The sequence below is a fragment of the Anas platyrhynchos genome, chromosome 18 (genome assembly GCF_047663525.1).
Source record: "Anas platyrhynchos isolate ZD024472 breed Pekin duck chromosome 18, IASCAAS_PekinDuck_T2T, whole genome shotgun sequence".
Lineage (NCBI taxonomy): Eukaryota > Metazoa > Chordata > Aves > Anseriformes > Anatidae > Anas > Anas platyrhynchos.
In genome coordinates, this window is record NC_092604.1 from 1,493,929 (window position 1) to 1,511,510 (window position 17,582).

Genomic DNA, 17,582 nt, shown 5'->3' on the forward strand with positions numbered 1-17,582 from the left:
AGTTGCATGTGGGGCTACGTAAAGGCTCCCCTGGGGAGTTCACTTGTACCCAAAGCCTTCCTTTGGTGACACTTTTGGATGGTCCAAAGGGGCTCGTAACGCATTTCCAGGGGCCGGATTTTTCACTCGTCTCCGATGACTGCTAGGGATATGTTAAGGGATGCTCAGAAACAGCGAACCCGGAGGGTCCAGTTGCATGTGGGGCTGCGTAAACGCTCCCCTGGGGAGTTCACTTGTACCCAAAGCCTTCCTTTGGGGGCACTTTTGGATGGGTGAAAAGGGCTCGTAACGCATTTCCTGGGGCCTGATTTTTCAGTCGTCTTCGATGCCGGCTAGGGCTATGTTTAGGGATGCTCGGAAACAGCGAACCCGGAGGGTCCAGTTGCATGTGGGGCTGCGTAAAGGCTCCCCTGGGGAGTTCACTTGTACCCAAAGCCTTCCTTTGCTGACACTTTTGGATGGTCCAAAGGGGCTAGCAACGCTTTTTCTGGGGCCCGTGTATTCAGTCTTCTCCAATGCCGGCTAGGGATATATTTAGGGTTGCTCGGAAACAGCGAACCCGGAGGGTCCAGTTGCATGTGGGGCTGCGTAAAGACTCCCCTGGGGAGTTCACTTGTACCCAAAGCCTTCCTTTTGGGGCACTTTTGGATGGGTGAAAAGGGCTCGTAACGCATTTCCTGGGGCCTGATTTTTCATTCGTCATCGATGCCGGTAGGGCTATGTTTAGGGATGCTCGGAAACAGCGAACCCGGATGGTGCAGTTGCATGTGGGGCTTCGTAAAGGCTCCTCTGGGGAGATCACTTGTACCCAAAGCCTTCATTTGGAGTCACTTTTGGATGGGCGAAAAGGGCTCGCAACGCATTTCCTGGGGCCTGATTTTTCACTCATCTCCGATGACGGCTAGGGCTACGTTTAGGGTTGCTAAGGAACAGAGATCCCGGAGGGTCCAGTTGCATGTGGGGCTGCGTAAAGGCTCCCCTGCGGAGTTCACTTGTACCCAAAGCCTTCCTTTGGGGGCACTTTTGGATGGTTTAAAGGGGCTTGCAACGCGTTTCCTGGGGCCTGATTTTTCAGTCCTCTTCGATGACTGCTAGGGATATGTTTAGGGATGCTCGGAAACAGCGAACCTGCACGGTCCAGTTGCATGTGGGGCTACATAAAGGCTCCCCTGGGGAGTTCAATTGTACCCAAAGCCTTCCTTTGGTGACACTTTTGGATGGTCCAAAGGGGCTCGTAACGCATTTCCAGGGGCCGGATTTTTCACTCGTCTCCGATGACTGCTAGGGATATGTTAAGGGATGCTCAGAAACAGCGAACCCGGAGGGTCCAGTTTCATGTGGGGCTGCGTAAAGGCTCCCCTGGGGAGTTCACTTGTACCCAAAGCCTTCCTTTGGGGGCACTTTTGGATGGGCGAAAAGGGCTCGTAACGCATTTCCTGGGGCCGGATTTTTAACTCGTCTACGATGACTGCTAGGGCTACGTTTAGGGTTGCTCGAAAATAGCGAACGTGGAGGGTCCAGTTGCATGTGGGGCTGCGTAAAGGCTCCCCTGGGGAGTTCACTTGTACCCAAAGCCTTCCTTTGGTGACACTTTTGGATGGTTCAAAGGGGCTTGCAACGCGTTTTCTGGGGCCCGTGTTTTCAGTCTTCTCCCATGCGGGCTATGGATATATTTAGGGTTGCTCTGAAAAATCGAACCCGAAGGGTCCAGTTGCATGTGGGGCTGCATAAAAGCTCCCCTGGGGAGTTCACTTGTACCCAAAGCCTTCCTTTGGGGGCACTTTTGGATGGGCGAAAAGGGCTCGCAACGCATTTCCTGGGGCCTGATTTTTCAGTCGTCTTCGATGCCGGCTAGGGCTATGTTTAGGGATGCTCGGAAACAGCGAACCTGGAGGGTCCAGTTGCATGTGGGGCTGCGTAAATGCTCCCCTGGGAACTTCAGATGTACCCAAGGCCTTCCTTTGGTGACACTTTTGGATGGTCCAAAGAGGCTCGCAACGCATTTCCTGGGGCTGGATTTTTCACTCGTCTACGATGACTGCTAGGGCTACGTTTAGGGTTGCTCGGAAAAATCGAACCCGGAGCGTCCAGTTGCATGTGGGGCTGCGTAAAGGCTCCCCTGGGGAGTTCACTTGTACCCAAAGCCTTCCTTTTCTGACACTTTGGGATGGTCCAAAGGGGCTTGCAATGCGTTTTCTGGGGCCCGGGTTTTCAGTCTTCTCCCATGTGGGCTATGGATATATTTAGGGTTGCTCGGAAACAGCGAACCCGAAGGGTCCAGTTGCATGTGGGGCTGCGTAAAGGCTCCCCTGGGGAGTTCTCTTGTACCCAAAGTCTTCCTTTGGGGGCACTTTTGGATGGGTTAAAAGGTCTTGCACCACGTTTCCTGGGGCCTGATTTTTCAGTCGTCTTCGATGCCGGCAAGGGCTATGTTTAGGGATGCTTGGAAACAGCGAACCCGGAGGGTCCAGTTGCATGTGGGGCTGCGTAAAGGCTCCCCTGGGGAGTTCACTTGTACCCAAAGCCTTCCTTTGGGGGCACTTTTGGATGGTTTAAAGGGGCTTGCAACGCGTTTCCTGGGGCCTGATTTTTCAGTCCTCTTCGATGACTGCTAGGGATATGTTTAGGGATGCTCGGAAACAGCGAACCTGCACGGTCCAGTTGCATGTGGGGCTACGTAAAGGCTCCCCTGGGGAGTTCAATTGTACCCAAAGCCTTCCTTTGGTGACACTTTTGGATGGTCCAAAGGGGCTCGTAACGCATTTCCAGGGGCCGGATTTTTCACTCGTCTCCGATGACTGCTAGGGATATGTTAAGGGATGCTCAGAAACAGCGAACCCGGAGGGTCCAGTTTCATGTGGGGCTGCGTAAAGGCTCCCCTGGGGAGTTCACTTGTACCCAAAGCCTTCCTTTGGGGGCACTTTTGGATGGGCGAAAAGGGCTCGTAACGCATTTCCTGGGGCCTGATTTTTCAGTCGTCTTCGATGCCGGCTAGGGCTATGTTTAGGGATGCTCGGAAACAGCGAACCCGGAGGGTCCAGTTGCATGTGGGGCTGCGTAAAGGCTCCCCTGGGGAGTTCACTTGTACCCAAAGCCTTCCTTTGGTGACACTTTGGGATGGTCTAAAGGGGCTTGCAATGCGTTTTCTTGGCCCCTTGTTTTCAGTCTTCTCCCATGCGGGCTAGGGATATATTTAGGGTTGCTCGGAAACAGCGAACCCGAAGGGTCCAGTTCATGTGGGGCTGCGTAAAGGCTCCCCTGGGGAGTTCTCTTGTACCCAAAGCCTTCCTTTGGGGGCACTTTTGGATGGGCGAAAAGGGCTTGCAAAGCATTTCCTGGGGCCTGATTTTTCAGTCGTCTTCGATGCCGGCAAGGGCTTTGTTTAGGGATGCTCGGAAACAGCGAACCCGGAGGGTCCAGTTGCATGTGGGGCTGCGTAAAGGCTCCCCTGGGGAGTTCACTTGTACCCAAAGCCTTCCTTTGGGGGCACTTTTGGATGGTTTAAAGGGGCTTGCAACGCATTTCCTGGGGCCTGATTTTTCAGTCGTCTTCGATGACGGCTAGGGATATGTTTTGGGATGCTCGGAAACAGCGAACCTGGACGGTCCAGTTGCATGTGGGGCTACGTATAGGCTCCCCTGGGGAGTTCAATTGTACCCAAAGCCTTCCTTTGGTGACACTTTTGGATGGTCCAAAGGGGCTCGTAACGCATTTCCAGGGGCCGGATTTTTCACTCGTCAACGATGACTGTTAGGGATATGTTAAGGGATGCTCGGAAACAGCGAACCCGGAGGGTCCAGTTTCATGTGGGGCTACGTAAACGCTCCCCTGGGGAGTTCACTTGTACCCAAAGCCTTCCTTTGGGGGCACTTTTGGATGGGTAAAAAGGGCTCGCAACGCATTTCCTGGGGCCTGATTTTTCAGTCGTCTTCGATGACGGCTAGGGCTATGTTTAGGGATGCTCGGAAACAGCGAACCCGGAGGGTCCAGTTGCATGTGGGGCTGCGTAAAGGCTCCCCTGGGGAGTTCACTTGTACCCAAAGCCTTCCTTTGGTGTCACTTTTGGATGGGTGAAAAGGGGCTTGCCACACGTTTTCTGGTGCCCGGATTTTCAGTCTTATCCCATGCCGGCTAGGGATATATTTAGGGTTGCTCGGAAAAATCGAACCCGGAGGGTCCAGTTGCATGTGGGGCTGCGTAAAGGCTCCCCTGGGGAGATCTCTTGTACCCAAAGCCTTCCTCTGTGACAGTTTTGGATGGGTGAAAAGGGCTCGTAACGCATTTCCTGGGGCCTGATTTTTCATTCGTCATCGATGCCGGCTAGGGCTATGTTTAGGGATGCTCGGAAACAGCGAACCCGGATGGTGCAGTTGCATGTGGGGCTGCGTAAAGGCTCCTCTGGGGAGTTCACTTGTACCCAAAGCCTTCATTTGGAGTCACTTTTGGATGGGCGAAAAGGGCTCGCAACGCATTTCCTGGGGCCTGATTTTTCACTCATCTCCGATGACGGCTAGGGCTACGTTTAGGTTTGCTAAGGAACAGAGAACCCGGAGTGTCCAGTTGCATGTGGGGCTGCGTAAAGGCTCCCCTGGGGAGTTCTCTTGTACCCAAAGTCTTCCTTTGGGGGCACTTTTGGATGGTCCAAAGGGGCTTGCAACGCATTTCCTGGGGCCGGATTTTTCACTCGTCTACGATGACTGCTAGGGCTATGTTTAGGGTTGCTCGGAAACAGCGAACCCGGAGGGTCCAGTTGCATGTCGGGCTGCGTAAAGGCTCCCCTGGGGAGTTCACTTGTACCCAAAGCCTTCCTTTGGTGACACTTTTGGATGGTCCAAAGGGGCTTGCAACGCGTTTTCTGGGGCCCTTGTTTTCACTCTTCTCCCAGGCCGGCTAGGGATATATTTAGGGTTGCTCTGAAAAATCGAACCCGGAGGGTCCAGTTGCATGTGGGGCTGCGTAAAGGCTCCCCTGGGGAGTTCACTTGTACCCAAAGCCTTCCTTTGCTGACAATTATGGATGGGCGAAAAGGGCTCGGAACGCATTTCCTGGGGCCTGATTATTCACTCGTCTTCGATGCCGGCTAGGGCTATGTTTAGGGATGCTCGGAAACAGCGAACCAGGAGGGGCCAGTTGCATGTGGGGCTGCGTAAAGGCTCCCCTGGGGAGTTCACTTGTACCCAAAACCTTCCTTTGGGGGCACTTTTGGATGGGTGAAAAGGGCTCGTAACGCATTTCCTGGGGCCTGATTTTTCAGTTGTCATCGATGCCAGCTAGGGATATTTTTAAGGATGCTCGAAAACAGCGAACCCGGAGGGTCCAGTTGCATGTGGGGCTGCGTAAAGGCTCCCCTGGGAACTTCAGATGTACCCAAGGCCTTCTTTTGGTGACACTTTTGGATGGTCCAAAGGGGCTCGCAACGAATTTCCTGGGGCTGGATTTTTCACTCGTCTACGATGACTGCTAGGGCTACGTTTAGGGTTGCTCAGAAAAATCGAACCCGGAGCGTCCAGTTCATGTGGGGCTGCGTAAAGGCTCCCCTGGGGAGTTCACTTGTACCCAAAGCCTTCCTTTGGGGCCTCTTTGGGATGGTCCAATGGGGCTTGCAACGGGTTTTTTGGGGCCCGTGTTTTCAGTCTTCTCCCAGGCCGGCTAGGGATATATTTAGGTTTGCTCGGAAACAGCGAACCCGAAGGGTCCAGTTGCATGTGGGGCTGCGTAAAGGCTCCCCTGGGGAGTTCTCTTGTACCCAAAGCCTTCCTTTGGGAGCACTTTTGGATGGGCGAAAAGGGCTCGTAACGCATTTCCTGGGGCCTGATTTTTCAGTCGTCTTCGATGCCGGCTAGGGCTATGTTTAGGGTTGCTCGGAAACAGCGAACCCGGAGGGTCCAGTTGCATGTGGGGCTGCGTAAAGGCTCCCCTGGGGAGTTCTCTTGTACCCAAAGCCATCCTTTGGGGGCACTTTTGGATGGGCGAAAAGGGCTCGCAACGCTTTTCCAGGGGCCTGATTTTTCACACGTCTTCGATGCCGGCTAGGGCTATGTTTAGGGATGCTCGGAAACAGCGAACCCGGAGGGTCCAGTTGCATGTGGGGCTGCATAAAGGCTCCCCTGGGGAGTTCACTTGTACCCAAAACCTTCCTTTGGGGGCACTTTTGGATGGGTGAAAAGGGCTTGCAACGCGTTTCCTGGGGCCTGATTTTTCAGTTGTCATCGATGCCAGCTAGGGATATGTTTAAGGATGCTCGGAAACAGCGAACCCGGAGGGTCCAGTTGCATGTGGGGCTGCGTAAAGGCTCCCCTGGGGAGTTCACTTGTACCCAAAGCCTTCCTTTGGTGACACTTTTGGATGGTCCAAAGGGGCTTGCAATGCTTTTTCTGAGTCCCGGGTTTTCAGACTTCTCCCATGCCGGCTAAGGATATATTTAGGGTTGCTCGGAAAAATCGAACCCGAAGGGTCCAGTTGCATGTGGGGCTGTGTCAAGGCTCCCCTGGGGAGATCACTTGTATCCAAAGCCTTCCTTTGGGGGCACTTTTGGATGGTCCAAAGGGGCTCGTAACGCATTTCCTGGGGCCTGATTTTTCACTCGTCTCCGATGACTGCTAGTGATATGTTTAGGGATGCTCGGAAACAGCGAACCCGGAGGGTCCAGTTGCATGTGGGGCTGCGTAAAGGCTCCCCTGGGGAGTTCACTTGTACCCAAAGCCTTCCTTTGGGGGCACTTTTGGATGGGTGAAAAGGGCTCGCAACGCATTTCCTGGGGCATGAGTTTTCATTCGTCTTCGATGCCGGCTAGTGCTATGTTTAGGGATGCTCGGAAACAGCGAACCCGGAGGGTCCAGTTGCATGTGGGGCTGCGTAAAGGCTCCCCTGGGGAGTTCACTTGTACCCAAAGCCTTCCTTTGGTGACACTTTTTGATGGACCAAAGGGGCTTGAAACGCTTTTTCTGGGGCCCGGGTTTTCAGTCTTCTCCCATGCCGGCTAGGGATATATTTACGGTTGCTCGGAAACAGCGAACCCGAAGGGTCCAGTTGCATGTGGGGTTGCGTAAATGCTCCCCTGGGGAGTTCTCTTGTACCCAAAGCCTTCCTTTGGGGGCACTTTTGGATGGGTGAAAAGGGCTTGCAACACGTTTCCTGGGGCCTGATTTTTCAGACGTCTTCGATGCCGGCAAGGGCTATGTTTAGGGATGCTCGGAAACAGCGAACCCGGAGGGTCCAGTTGCATGTGGGGCTGCGTAAAGGCTCCCCTGGGGAGTTCACTTGTAACCAAAGCCTTCCTTTGGGAGCACTTTTGGATGGTTTGAAGGGGCTTGAAACGCGTTTCCTGGGGCCTGATTTTTCAGTCGTCTTCGATGATGGCTAGGGATATGTTTAGGGATGCTCGGAAACAGCGAACCTGGACGGTCTAGTTGCATGTGGGGCTACGTAAAGGCTCCCCTGGGGAGTTCAATTGTACCCAAAGCCTTCCTTTGGTGACACTTTTGGATGGTCCAAAGGGGCTCGTAACGCATTTCCAGGGGCCGGATTTTTCACTCGTCTCCGATGACTGCTAGGGATATGTTAAGGGATGCTCAGAAACAGCGAACCCGGAGGGTCCAGTTTCATGTGGGGCTGCGTAAAGGCTCCCCTGGGGAGTTCACTTGTACCCAAAGCCTTCCTTTGGGGGCACTTTTGGATGGGCGAAAAGGGCTCGAAACGCATTTCCTGGGGTCTGATTTTTCAGTCGTCTTCGATGCCGGCTAGGGCTATGTTTAGGGATGCTCGGAAACAGCGAACCCGGAGGGTCCAGTTGCATGTGGGGCTGCGTAAAGGCTCCCCTGGGGAGTTCACTTGTACCCAAAGCCTTCCTTTGGGGGCTCTTTGGGATGGTCCAAAGGGGCTTGCAACGGGTTTTTTGGGGCCCGTGTTTTCAGTCTTCTCCCAGGCCGGCTAGGGATATATTTAGGTTTGCTCGGAAACAGCGAACCCGAAGGGTCCAGTTGCATGTGGGGCTGCGTAAAGGCTCCCCTGGGGAGTTCTCTTGTACCCAAAGCCTTCCTTTGGGAGCACTTTTTGATGGGCGAAAAGGGCTCGTAACGCATTTCCTGGGGCCTGATTTTTCAGTCGTCTTCGATGCCGGCTAGGGCTACATTTAGGGTTGCTCGGAAACAGCGAACCCGGAGGGTCCAGTTGCATGTGGGGCTGCGTAAAGGCTCCCCTGGGGAGTTCACTTGTATCCAAAGCCTTCCTTTGGGGGCACTTTTGGATGGGCGAAAAGGGCTCGGAACGCATTTCCTGGGGCCTGATTTTTCAGTCGTCTTCGATGCCGGCTAGGGCTATGTTTAGAGATGCTCGGAAACAGCGAACCCGGAGGGTCCAGTTGCATGTGGGGCTGCGTAAAGGCTCCCCTGGGGAGTTCTCTTTTACCCAAAGTCTTACTTTGGGAGCACTTTTGGATGGGCGAAAAGGGCTCGTAACATATTTCCTGGGGCCTGATTTTTCACTCGTCTTCGATGCCGGCAAGGTTTATGTTTAGGGATGCTCGGAAACAGCGAACCCGGAGGGTCCAGTTGCATGTGGGGCTGCGTAAAGGCTCCCCTGGGGACTTCTCTTGTACCCAAAGTCTTACTTTGGGAGCACTTTTGGATGGGCGAAAAGGGCTCGTAACGTATTTCCTGGGGGCTGATTTTTCACTCGTCTTCGATGCCGGCAAGGTTTATGTTTAGGGATGCTCGGAAACAGCGAACCCGGAGGGTCCAGTTGCATGTGGGGCTGCGTAAAGGCTCCCCTGGGGAGTTCACTTGTATCCAAAGCCATCCTCTGGGGGCACTTTTGGATGGTCCAAAGGGGCTCGGAACGCGTTTCCTGGAGAATGATTTTTCACTCGTGTTCGATGCTGGCTAGGACTATGTTTAGGGATGCTCGGAAACAGCGAACCCGGAGGGTCCAGTTGCATGTGGGGCTGCGTAAAGGCTCCCCTGGGGAGTTCACTTGTACCCAAAGCCTTCCTTTGGTAACACTTTTGGATGGTCCAAAGGGGCTCGGATTGCATTTCCTGGGGTCTGATTTTTCACACGTCTCCGATGACGGCTACGGCTACGTTTAGGTTTGCTCATGAACAGCGAACCCGGAGGGTCCAGTTGCATGTGGGGCTGCGTAAAGGCTCCCCTGGGGAGTTCACTTGTACCCAAAGCCTTCCTTTGCTGACACTTTTGGATGGTCCAAAGGGGCTTGCAACGCTTTTTCTGGGGCCCGGGTTTTCAGTCTTCTCCCATGCCGGCTAGGGATATATTTAGGGATGCTTGAAAACAGCGAACCCGGAGGGTCCAGTTGCATGTGGGGCTGCATAAAGGCTCCCCTGCGGAGTTCTCTTGTACCCAAAGCCTTCCTTTGGGGGCACTTTTTGATGGGCGAAAAGGGCTCGCAACGCATTTCCTGGGGCCTGATTTTTCAGTCGTCTTCGATGCCGGCTAAGGATATGTTTAGGGATGCTCGGAAACAGCGAACCCGGAGGGTCCAGTTGCATGTGGGGCTGCGTAAAGGCTCCCCTGGGGAGTTCTCTTGTACCCAAAGCCTTCCTTTTGTGACACTTTTGGATGGTCCAAAGGAGATTGCAAAGCGTTTCCTGGGGCGTGATTTTTCAGTCGTCTTCGATGCCGGCTAGGGCTATGTTTAGGGATGCTCGGAAACATTGAAACCGGAGGGTCCAGTTGCATGTGGGGCTGCGTAAAGGCTCCCCTGGGGAGTTCACTTGTACCCAAATCCTTCCTTTGATGACACTTTTGGATGGTCCAAAGGGGTTTGCAACGAGTTTTCTGGGGCCCGTGTTTTCAGTCTTCTCCCATGCCGGCTAGGGATATATTTAGGGTTGCTCTGAAAAATCGAACCCGGAGGGTCCAGTTGCATGTGGGGCTGCGTAAAGGCTCCCCTGGGGAGTTCACTTGTATCCAAAGCCTTCCTTTGGGGGCACTTTTGGATGGGCGAAAAGGGCTCGGAACGCATTTCCTGGGGCCTGATTTTTCAGTCCTCTTCGATGCCGGCTAGGGCTATGTTTAGGGATGCTCGGAAACAGCGAACCCGGAGGGTCCAGTTGCATGTGGGGCTGCGTAAAGGCTCCCCTGGGGAGTTCACTTGTACCCAAAGCCTTCCTTTGGTGACACTTTGGGATGGTCCAAAGGGGCTTGCAACGCTTTTTCTGGGGCCCGTGTTTTCAGTCTTCTCCCATGCCGGCTAGGGATATATTTAGGGTTGCTCTGAAAAATCGAACCCGGAGGGTCCAGTTGCATGTGGGGCTGCGTAAAGGCTCCCCTGGGGACTTCACTTGTATCCAAAGCCTTCCTTTGGGGGCACTTTTGGATGGGCGAAAAGGGCTCGGAACGCATTTCCTGGGGCCTGATTTTTCAGTCGTCTTCGATGCCGGCTAGGGATATGTTTAGGGATGCTCGGAAACAGCGAACCGGAAGGGTCCAGTTGCATGTGGGGCTGCGTAAAGGCTCCCCTGGGGAGTTCACTTGTACCCAAAGCCTTCCTTTGGGGGCACTTTTGGATGGTTTAAAGGGGCTTGAAACGCGTTTCCTGGGGCCTGATTTTTCAGTCGTCTTCGATGACGGCTAGGGATATGTTTAGGGATGCTCGGAAACAGCGAACCTGGACGGTCCAGTTGCATGTGGGGCTACGTAAAGGCTCCCCTGGGGAGTTCAATTGTACCCAAAGCCTTCCTTTGGTGACACTTTTGGATGGTCCAAAGGGGCTCGTTACACATTTCCACGGGCCGGATTTTTCACTCGTCTCCGATGACTGCTAGGGATATGTTAAGGGATGCTCAGAAACAGCGAACCCGGAGGGTCCAGTTTAATGTGGGGCTGCGTAAAGGCTCCCCTGGGGAGTTCACTTGTACCCAAAGCCTTCCTTTGGTGACACTTTTGGATGGACCAAAGGGGCTTGAAACGCTTTTTCTGGGGCCCGGGTTTTCAGTCTTCTCCCATGCCGGCTAGGGATATATTTAGGGTTGCTCGGAAAAATCGAACCCGAAGGGTCCAGTTGCATGTGGGGCTGCGTAAAGGCTCCCCTGGGGAGTTCTCTTGTACCCAAAGCCTTCCTTAGGGGGCACTTTTGGATGGGAGAAAAGGGCTCGCAACCCATTTCCTGGGGCTGATTTTTCAGTCGTCTTCGATGCCGACTAGGGCTATGTTTAGGGATGCTCGGAAACAGCGAACCCAGAGGGTCCAGTTGCATGTGGGGCTGCGTAAAGGCTCCCCTGGGGAGTTCACTAACACCCAAAGCCTTCCTTTGGTCACACTTTTGGATGGACCAAAGGGGCTTGCAACGCGTTTTCTGGGGCCCGTGTTTTCAGTCTTCTCCCTTGCCGGCTAGGGATATATTTAGGGTTGCTCTGAAAAATTGAACCCGGAGGGTCCAGTTGCATGTGGGGCTGCGTAAAGGCTCCCCTGGGGAGTTCACTTGTATCCAAAGCCTTCCTTTGGGGGCACTTTTGGATGGGCGAAAAGGGCTCGCAACGCATTTCCTGGGGCCTGATTTTTCAGTCGTCTTCGATGCCGACTAGGGCTATGTTTAGGGATGCTCGGAAACAGCGAACCCAGAGGGTCCAGTTGCATGTGGGGCTGCGTAAAGGCTCCCCTGGGGACTTCTCTTGTACCCAAAGTCTTACTTTGGGAGCACTTTTGGATGGGCGAAAAGGGCTCGTAACGTATTTCCTGGGGGCTGATTTTTCACTCGTCTTCGATGCCGGCAAGGTTTATGTTTAGGGATGCTCGGAAACAGCGAACCCGGAGGGTCCAGTTGCATGTGGGGCTGCGTAAAGGCTCCCCTGGGGAGTTCACTTGTATCCAAAGCCATCCTCTGGGGGCACTTTTGGATGGTCCAAAGGGGCTCGGAACGCGTTTCCTGGAGAATGATTTTTCACTCGTGTTCGATGCTGGCTAGGACTATGTTTAGGGATGCTTGGAAACAGCGAACCCGGAGGGTCCAGTTGCATGTGGGGCTGCGTAAAGGCTCCCCTGGGGAGTTCACTTGTACCCAAAGCCTTCCTTTGGTAACACTTTTGGATGGTCCAAAGGGGCTCGGATTGCATTTCCTGGGGTCTGATTTTTCACACGTCTCCGATGACGGCTACGGCTACGTTTAGGTTTGCTCATGAACAGCGAACCCGGAGGGTCCAGTTGCATGTGGGGCTGCGTAAAGGCTCCCCTGGGGAGTTCAATTGTACCCAAAGCCTTCCTTTGGTGACACTTTTGGATGGTCCAAAGGGGCTCGTTACACATTTCCACGGGCCGGATTTTTCACTCGTCTCCGATGACTGCTAGGGATATGTTAAGGGATGCTCAGAAACAGCGAACCCGGAGGGTCCAGTTTAATGTGGGGCTGCGTAAAGGCTCCCCTGGGGAGTTCACTTGTACCCAAAGCCTTCCTTTGGTGACACTTTTGGATGGACCAAAGGGGCTTGAAACGCTTTTTCTGGGGCCCGGGTTTTCAGTCTTCTCCCATGCCGGCTAGGGATATATTTAGGGTTGCTCGGAAAAATCGAACCCGAAGGGTCCAGTTGCATGTGGGGCTGCGTAAAGGCTCCCCTGGGGAGTTCTCTTGTACCCAAAGCCTTCCTTAGGGGGCACTTTTGGATGGGAGAAAAGGGCTCGCAACCCATTTCCTGGGGCTGATTTTTCAGTCGTCTTCGATGCCGACTAGGGCTATGTTTAGGGATGCTCGGAAACAGCGAACCCAGAGGGTCCAGTTGCATGTGGGGCTGCGTAAAGGCTCCCCTGGGGAGTTCACTAACACCCAAAGCCTTCCTTTGGTCACACTTTTGGATGGACCAAAGGGGCTTGCAACGCGTTTTCTGGGGCCCGTGTTTTCAGTCTTCTCCCTTGCCGGCTAGGGATATATTTAGGGTTGCTCTGAAAAATTGAACCCGGAGGGTCCAGTTGCATGTGGGGCTGCGTAAAGGCTCCCCTGGGGAGTTCACTTGTATCCAAAGCCTTCCTTTGGGGGCACTTTTGGATGGGCGAAAAGGGCTCGCAACGCATTTCCTGGGGCCTGATTTTTCAGTCGTCTTCGATGCCGACTAGGGCTATGTTTAGGGATGCTCGGAAACAGCGAACCCAGAGGGTCCAGTTGCATGTGGGGCTGCGTAAAGGCTCCCCTGGGGACTTCTCTTGTACCCAAAGTCTTACTTTGGGAGCACTTTTGGATGGGCGAAAAGGGCTCGTAACGTATTTCCTGGGGGCTGATTTTTCACTCGTCTTCGATGCCGGCAAGGTTTATGTTTAGGGATGCTCGGAAACAGCGAACCCGGAGGGTCCAGTTGCATGTGGGGCTGCGTAAAGGCTCCCCTGGGGAGTTCACTTGTATCCAAAGCCATCCTCTGGGGGCACTTTTGGATGGTCCAAAGGGGCTCGGAACGCGTTTCCTGGAGAATGATTTTTCACTCGTGTTCGATGCTGGCTAGGACTATGTTTAGGGATGCTTGGAAACAGCGAACCCGGAGGGTCCAGTTGCATGTGGGGCTGCGTAAAGGCTCCCCTGGGGAGTTCACTTGTACCCAAAGCCTTCCTTTGGTAACACTTTTGGATGGTCCAAAGGGGCTCGGATTGCATTTCCTGGGGTCTGATTTTTCACACGTCTCCGATGACGGCTACGGCTACGTTTAGGTTTGCTCATGAACAGCGAACCCGGAGGGTCCAGTTGCATGTGGGGCTGCGTAAAGGCTCCCCTGGGGAGTTCACTTGTACCCAAAGCCTTCCTTTGCTGACACTTTTGGATGGTCCAAAGGGGCTTGCAACGCGTTTTCTGGGGCCCGGGTTTTCAGTCTTCTCCCATGCCGGCTAGGGATATATTTAGGGATGCTTGAAAACAGCGAACCCGGAGGGTCCAGTTGCATGTGGGGCTGCATAAAGGCTCCCCTGCGGAGTTCTCTTGTACCCAAAGCCTTCCTTTGGGGGCACTTTTTGATGGGCGAAAAGGGCTCGCAACGCATTTCCTGGGGCCTGATTTTTCAGTCGTCTTCGATGCCGGCTAAGGATATGTTTAGGGATGCTCGGAAACAGCGAACCCGGAGGGTCCAGTTGCATGTGGGGCTGCGTAAAGGCTCCCCTGGGGAGTTCTCTTGTACCCAAAGCCTTCCTTTTGTGACACTTTTGGATGGTCCAAAGGAGATTGCAAAGCGTTTCCTGGGGCGTGATTTTTCAGTCGTCTTCGATGCCGGCTAGGGCTATGTTTAGGGATGCTCGGAAACATTGAAACCGGAGGGTCCAGTTGCATGTGGGGCTGCGTAAAGGCTCCCCTGGGGAGTTCACTTGTACCCAAATCCTTCCTTTGATGACACTTTTGGATGGTCCAAAGGGGTTTGCAACGAGTTTTCTGGGGCCCGTGTTTTCAGTCTTCTCCCATGCCGGCTAGGGATATATTTAGGGTTGCTCTGAAAAATCGAACCCGGAGGGTCCAGTTGCATGTGGGGCTGCGTAAAGGCTCCCCTGGGGAGTTCACTTGTATCCAAAGCCTTCCTTTGGGGGCACTTTTGGATGGGCGAAAAGGGCTCGGAACGCATTTCCTGGGGCCTGATTTTTCAGTCGTCTTCGATGCCGGCAAGGGCTATGTTTAGGGATGCTCGGAAACAGCGAACCCGGAGGGTCCAGTTGCATGTGGGGCTGCGTAAAGGCTCCCCTGGGGAGTTCACTTGTACCCAAAGCCTTCCTTTGGTGACACTTTTGGATGGTCCAAAGGGGCTTGCAACGCTTTTTCTGGGGCCCGTGTTTTCAGTCTTCTCCCAAGCCGGCTAGGGATATATTTAGGGTTGCTCTGAAAAATCGAACCCGGAGGGTCCAGTTGCATGTGGGGCTGCGTAAAGGCTCCCCTGGGGACTTCACTTGTACCCAAAGCCTTCCTCTGGGGGCACTTTTGGATGGGAGAAAAGGGCTCGCAACCCATTTCCTGGGGCTGATTTTTCAGTCGTCTTCGATGCCGACTAGGGCTATGTTTAGGGATGCTCGGAAACAGCGAACCCAGAGGGTCCAGTTGCATGTGGGGCTGCGTAAAGACTCCCCTGGGGAGTTCACTTGTACCCAAAGCCTTCCTTTGGTGACACTTTTGGATGGTCCAAAGGGGCTTGCAACGCGTTTTCTGGGGCCCGTGTTTTCAGTCTTCTCCCTTGCCGGCTAGGGATATATTTAGGGTTGCTCTGAAAAATCGAACCCGGAGGGTCCAGTTGCATGTGGGGCTGCGTAAAGGCTCCCCTGGGGAGTTCACTTGTATCCAAAGCCTTCCTTTGGGGGCACTTTTTGATGGGCGAAAAGGGCTCGCAACGCATTTCCTGGGGCCTGATTTTTCAGTCGTCTTCGATGCCGACTAGGGCTATGTTTAGGGATGCTCGGAAACAGCGAACCCAGAGGGTCCAGTTGCATGTGGGGCTGCGTAAAGGCTCCCCTGGGGAGTTCACTTGTACCCAAAGCCTTCCTTTGCTGACACTTTTGGATGGTCCAAAGGGGCTTGCAACGCGTTTTCTGGGGCCCGTGTTTTCAGTCTTCTCCCTTGCCGGCTAGGGATATATTTAGGGTTGCTCTGAAAAATCGAACCCGGAGGGTCCAGTTGCATGTGGGGCTGCGTAAAGGCTCCCCTGGGGAGTTCACTTGTATCCAAAGCCTTCCTTTGGGGGCACTTTTGGATGGGCGAAAAGGGCTCGCAACGCATTTCCTGGGGCCTGATTTTTCAGTCGTCTTCGATGCCGGCTAGGGCTATGTTTAGGGATGCTCGGAAACAGCGAACCCGGAGGGTCCAGTTGCATGTGGGGCTGCGTAAAGGCTCCCCTGGGGAGTTCACTTGTATCCAAAGCCATCCTCTGGGGGCACTTTTGGATGGTCCAAAGGGGCTCGGAACGCATTTCCTGGGGCCTGAGTTTTCAGTCTTCTTCGATGCCGGCTAGGGCTACATTTAGGGTTGCTCGGAAACAGCGAACCCGGAGGGTCCAGTTGCATGTGGGGCTGCGTAAAGGCTCCCCTGGGGAGTTCACTTGTACCCAAAGCCTTCCTTTGTTGACACTTTTGGATGGTCCAAAGGGGCTTGCAACGCGTTTTCTGGGGCCCGTGTTTTCAGTCTTCTCCCAGGCCGGCTAGGGATATATTTAGGTTTGCTCGGAAACAGCGAACCCGAAGGGTCCAGTTGCATGTGGGGCTGCGTAAAGGCTCCCCTGGGGAGTTCTCTTGTACCCAAAGCCTTCTTTTGGGAGCACTTTTGGATGGGCGAAAAGGGCTCGTAACGCATTTCCTGGGGCCTGATTTTTCAGTCGTCTTCGATGCCGGCTAGGGCTACATTTAGGGTTGCTCGGAAACAGCGAACCCGGAGGGTCCAGTTGCATGTGGGGCTGCGTAAAGGCTCCCCTGGGGAGTTCACTTGTACCCAAAGCCTTCCTTTGGTGACACTTTGGGATGGTCCAAAGGGGATTGCAAAGCGTTTCCTGGGGCGTGATTTTTCAGTCGTCTTCGATGCCGCATAGGGCTATGTTTAGGGATGCTCGGAAACAGCGAACCCGGAGGGTCCAGTTGCATGTGGGGCTGCGTAAAGGCTCCCCTGGGGAGTTCACTTGTACCCAAAGCCTTCCTTTGGTAACACTTTTGGATGGTCCAAAGGGGCTTGCAACGCTTTTTCTGGGGCCCGGGTTTTCAGTCTTCTCCCATGCCGGCTAGGGATGTATTTAGGGTTGCTCTGAAAAATCGAACCCGGAGGGTCCAGTTGCATGTGGGGATGCGTAAAGGCTCCCCTGGGGAGTTCACTTGTATCCAAAGCCTTCCTTTGGGGGCACTTTTGGATGGGCGAAAAGGGCTCGCAACGCATTTCCTGGGGCCTGATTTTTCAGTCGTCTTCGATGCCGGCTAGGGCTATGTTTAGAGATGCTCGGAAACAGCGAACCCGGAGGGTCCAGTTGCATGTGGGGCTGCGTAAAGGCTCCCCTGGGGAGTTCTCTTTTACCCAAAGTCTTACTTTGGGAGCACTTTTGGATGGGCGAAAAGGGCTCGTAACATATTTCCTGGGGCCTGATTTTTCACTCGTCTTCGATGCCGGCAAGGTTTATGTTTAGGGTTGCTCGGAAACAGCGAACCCGGAGGGTCCAGTTGCATGTGGGGCTGCGTAAAGGCTCCCCTGGGGAGTTCACTTGTACCCAAAGCCTTCCTTTGGTAACACTTTTGGATGGTCCAAAGGGACTCGGATTGCATTTCCTGGGGTCTGATTTTTCACACGTCTCCGATGACGGCTACGGCTACGTTTACGTTTGCTCATGAACAGCGAACCCGAAGGGTCCAGTTGCATGTGGGGCTGCGTAAAGGCTCCCCTGGGGAGTTCACTTGTACCCAAAGCCTTCCTTTGGGGGCACTTTTCGATGGTACAAAGGGACTCGGAACGCGTTTTCTGGAGCCCGGTTTTTCAGTCTTCTCCCATGCCGGCTAGGGATATATTTAGGGATGCTTGAAAACAGCGAACCCGGAGGGTCCAGTTGCATGTGGGGCTGCGTAAAGGCTCCCCTGGGGAGTTCACTTGTATCCAAAGCCTTCCTTTGGGGGCACTTTTGGATGGGCGAAAAGGGCTCGCAACGCATTTCC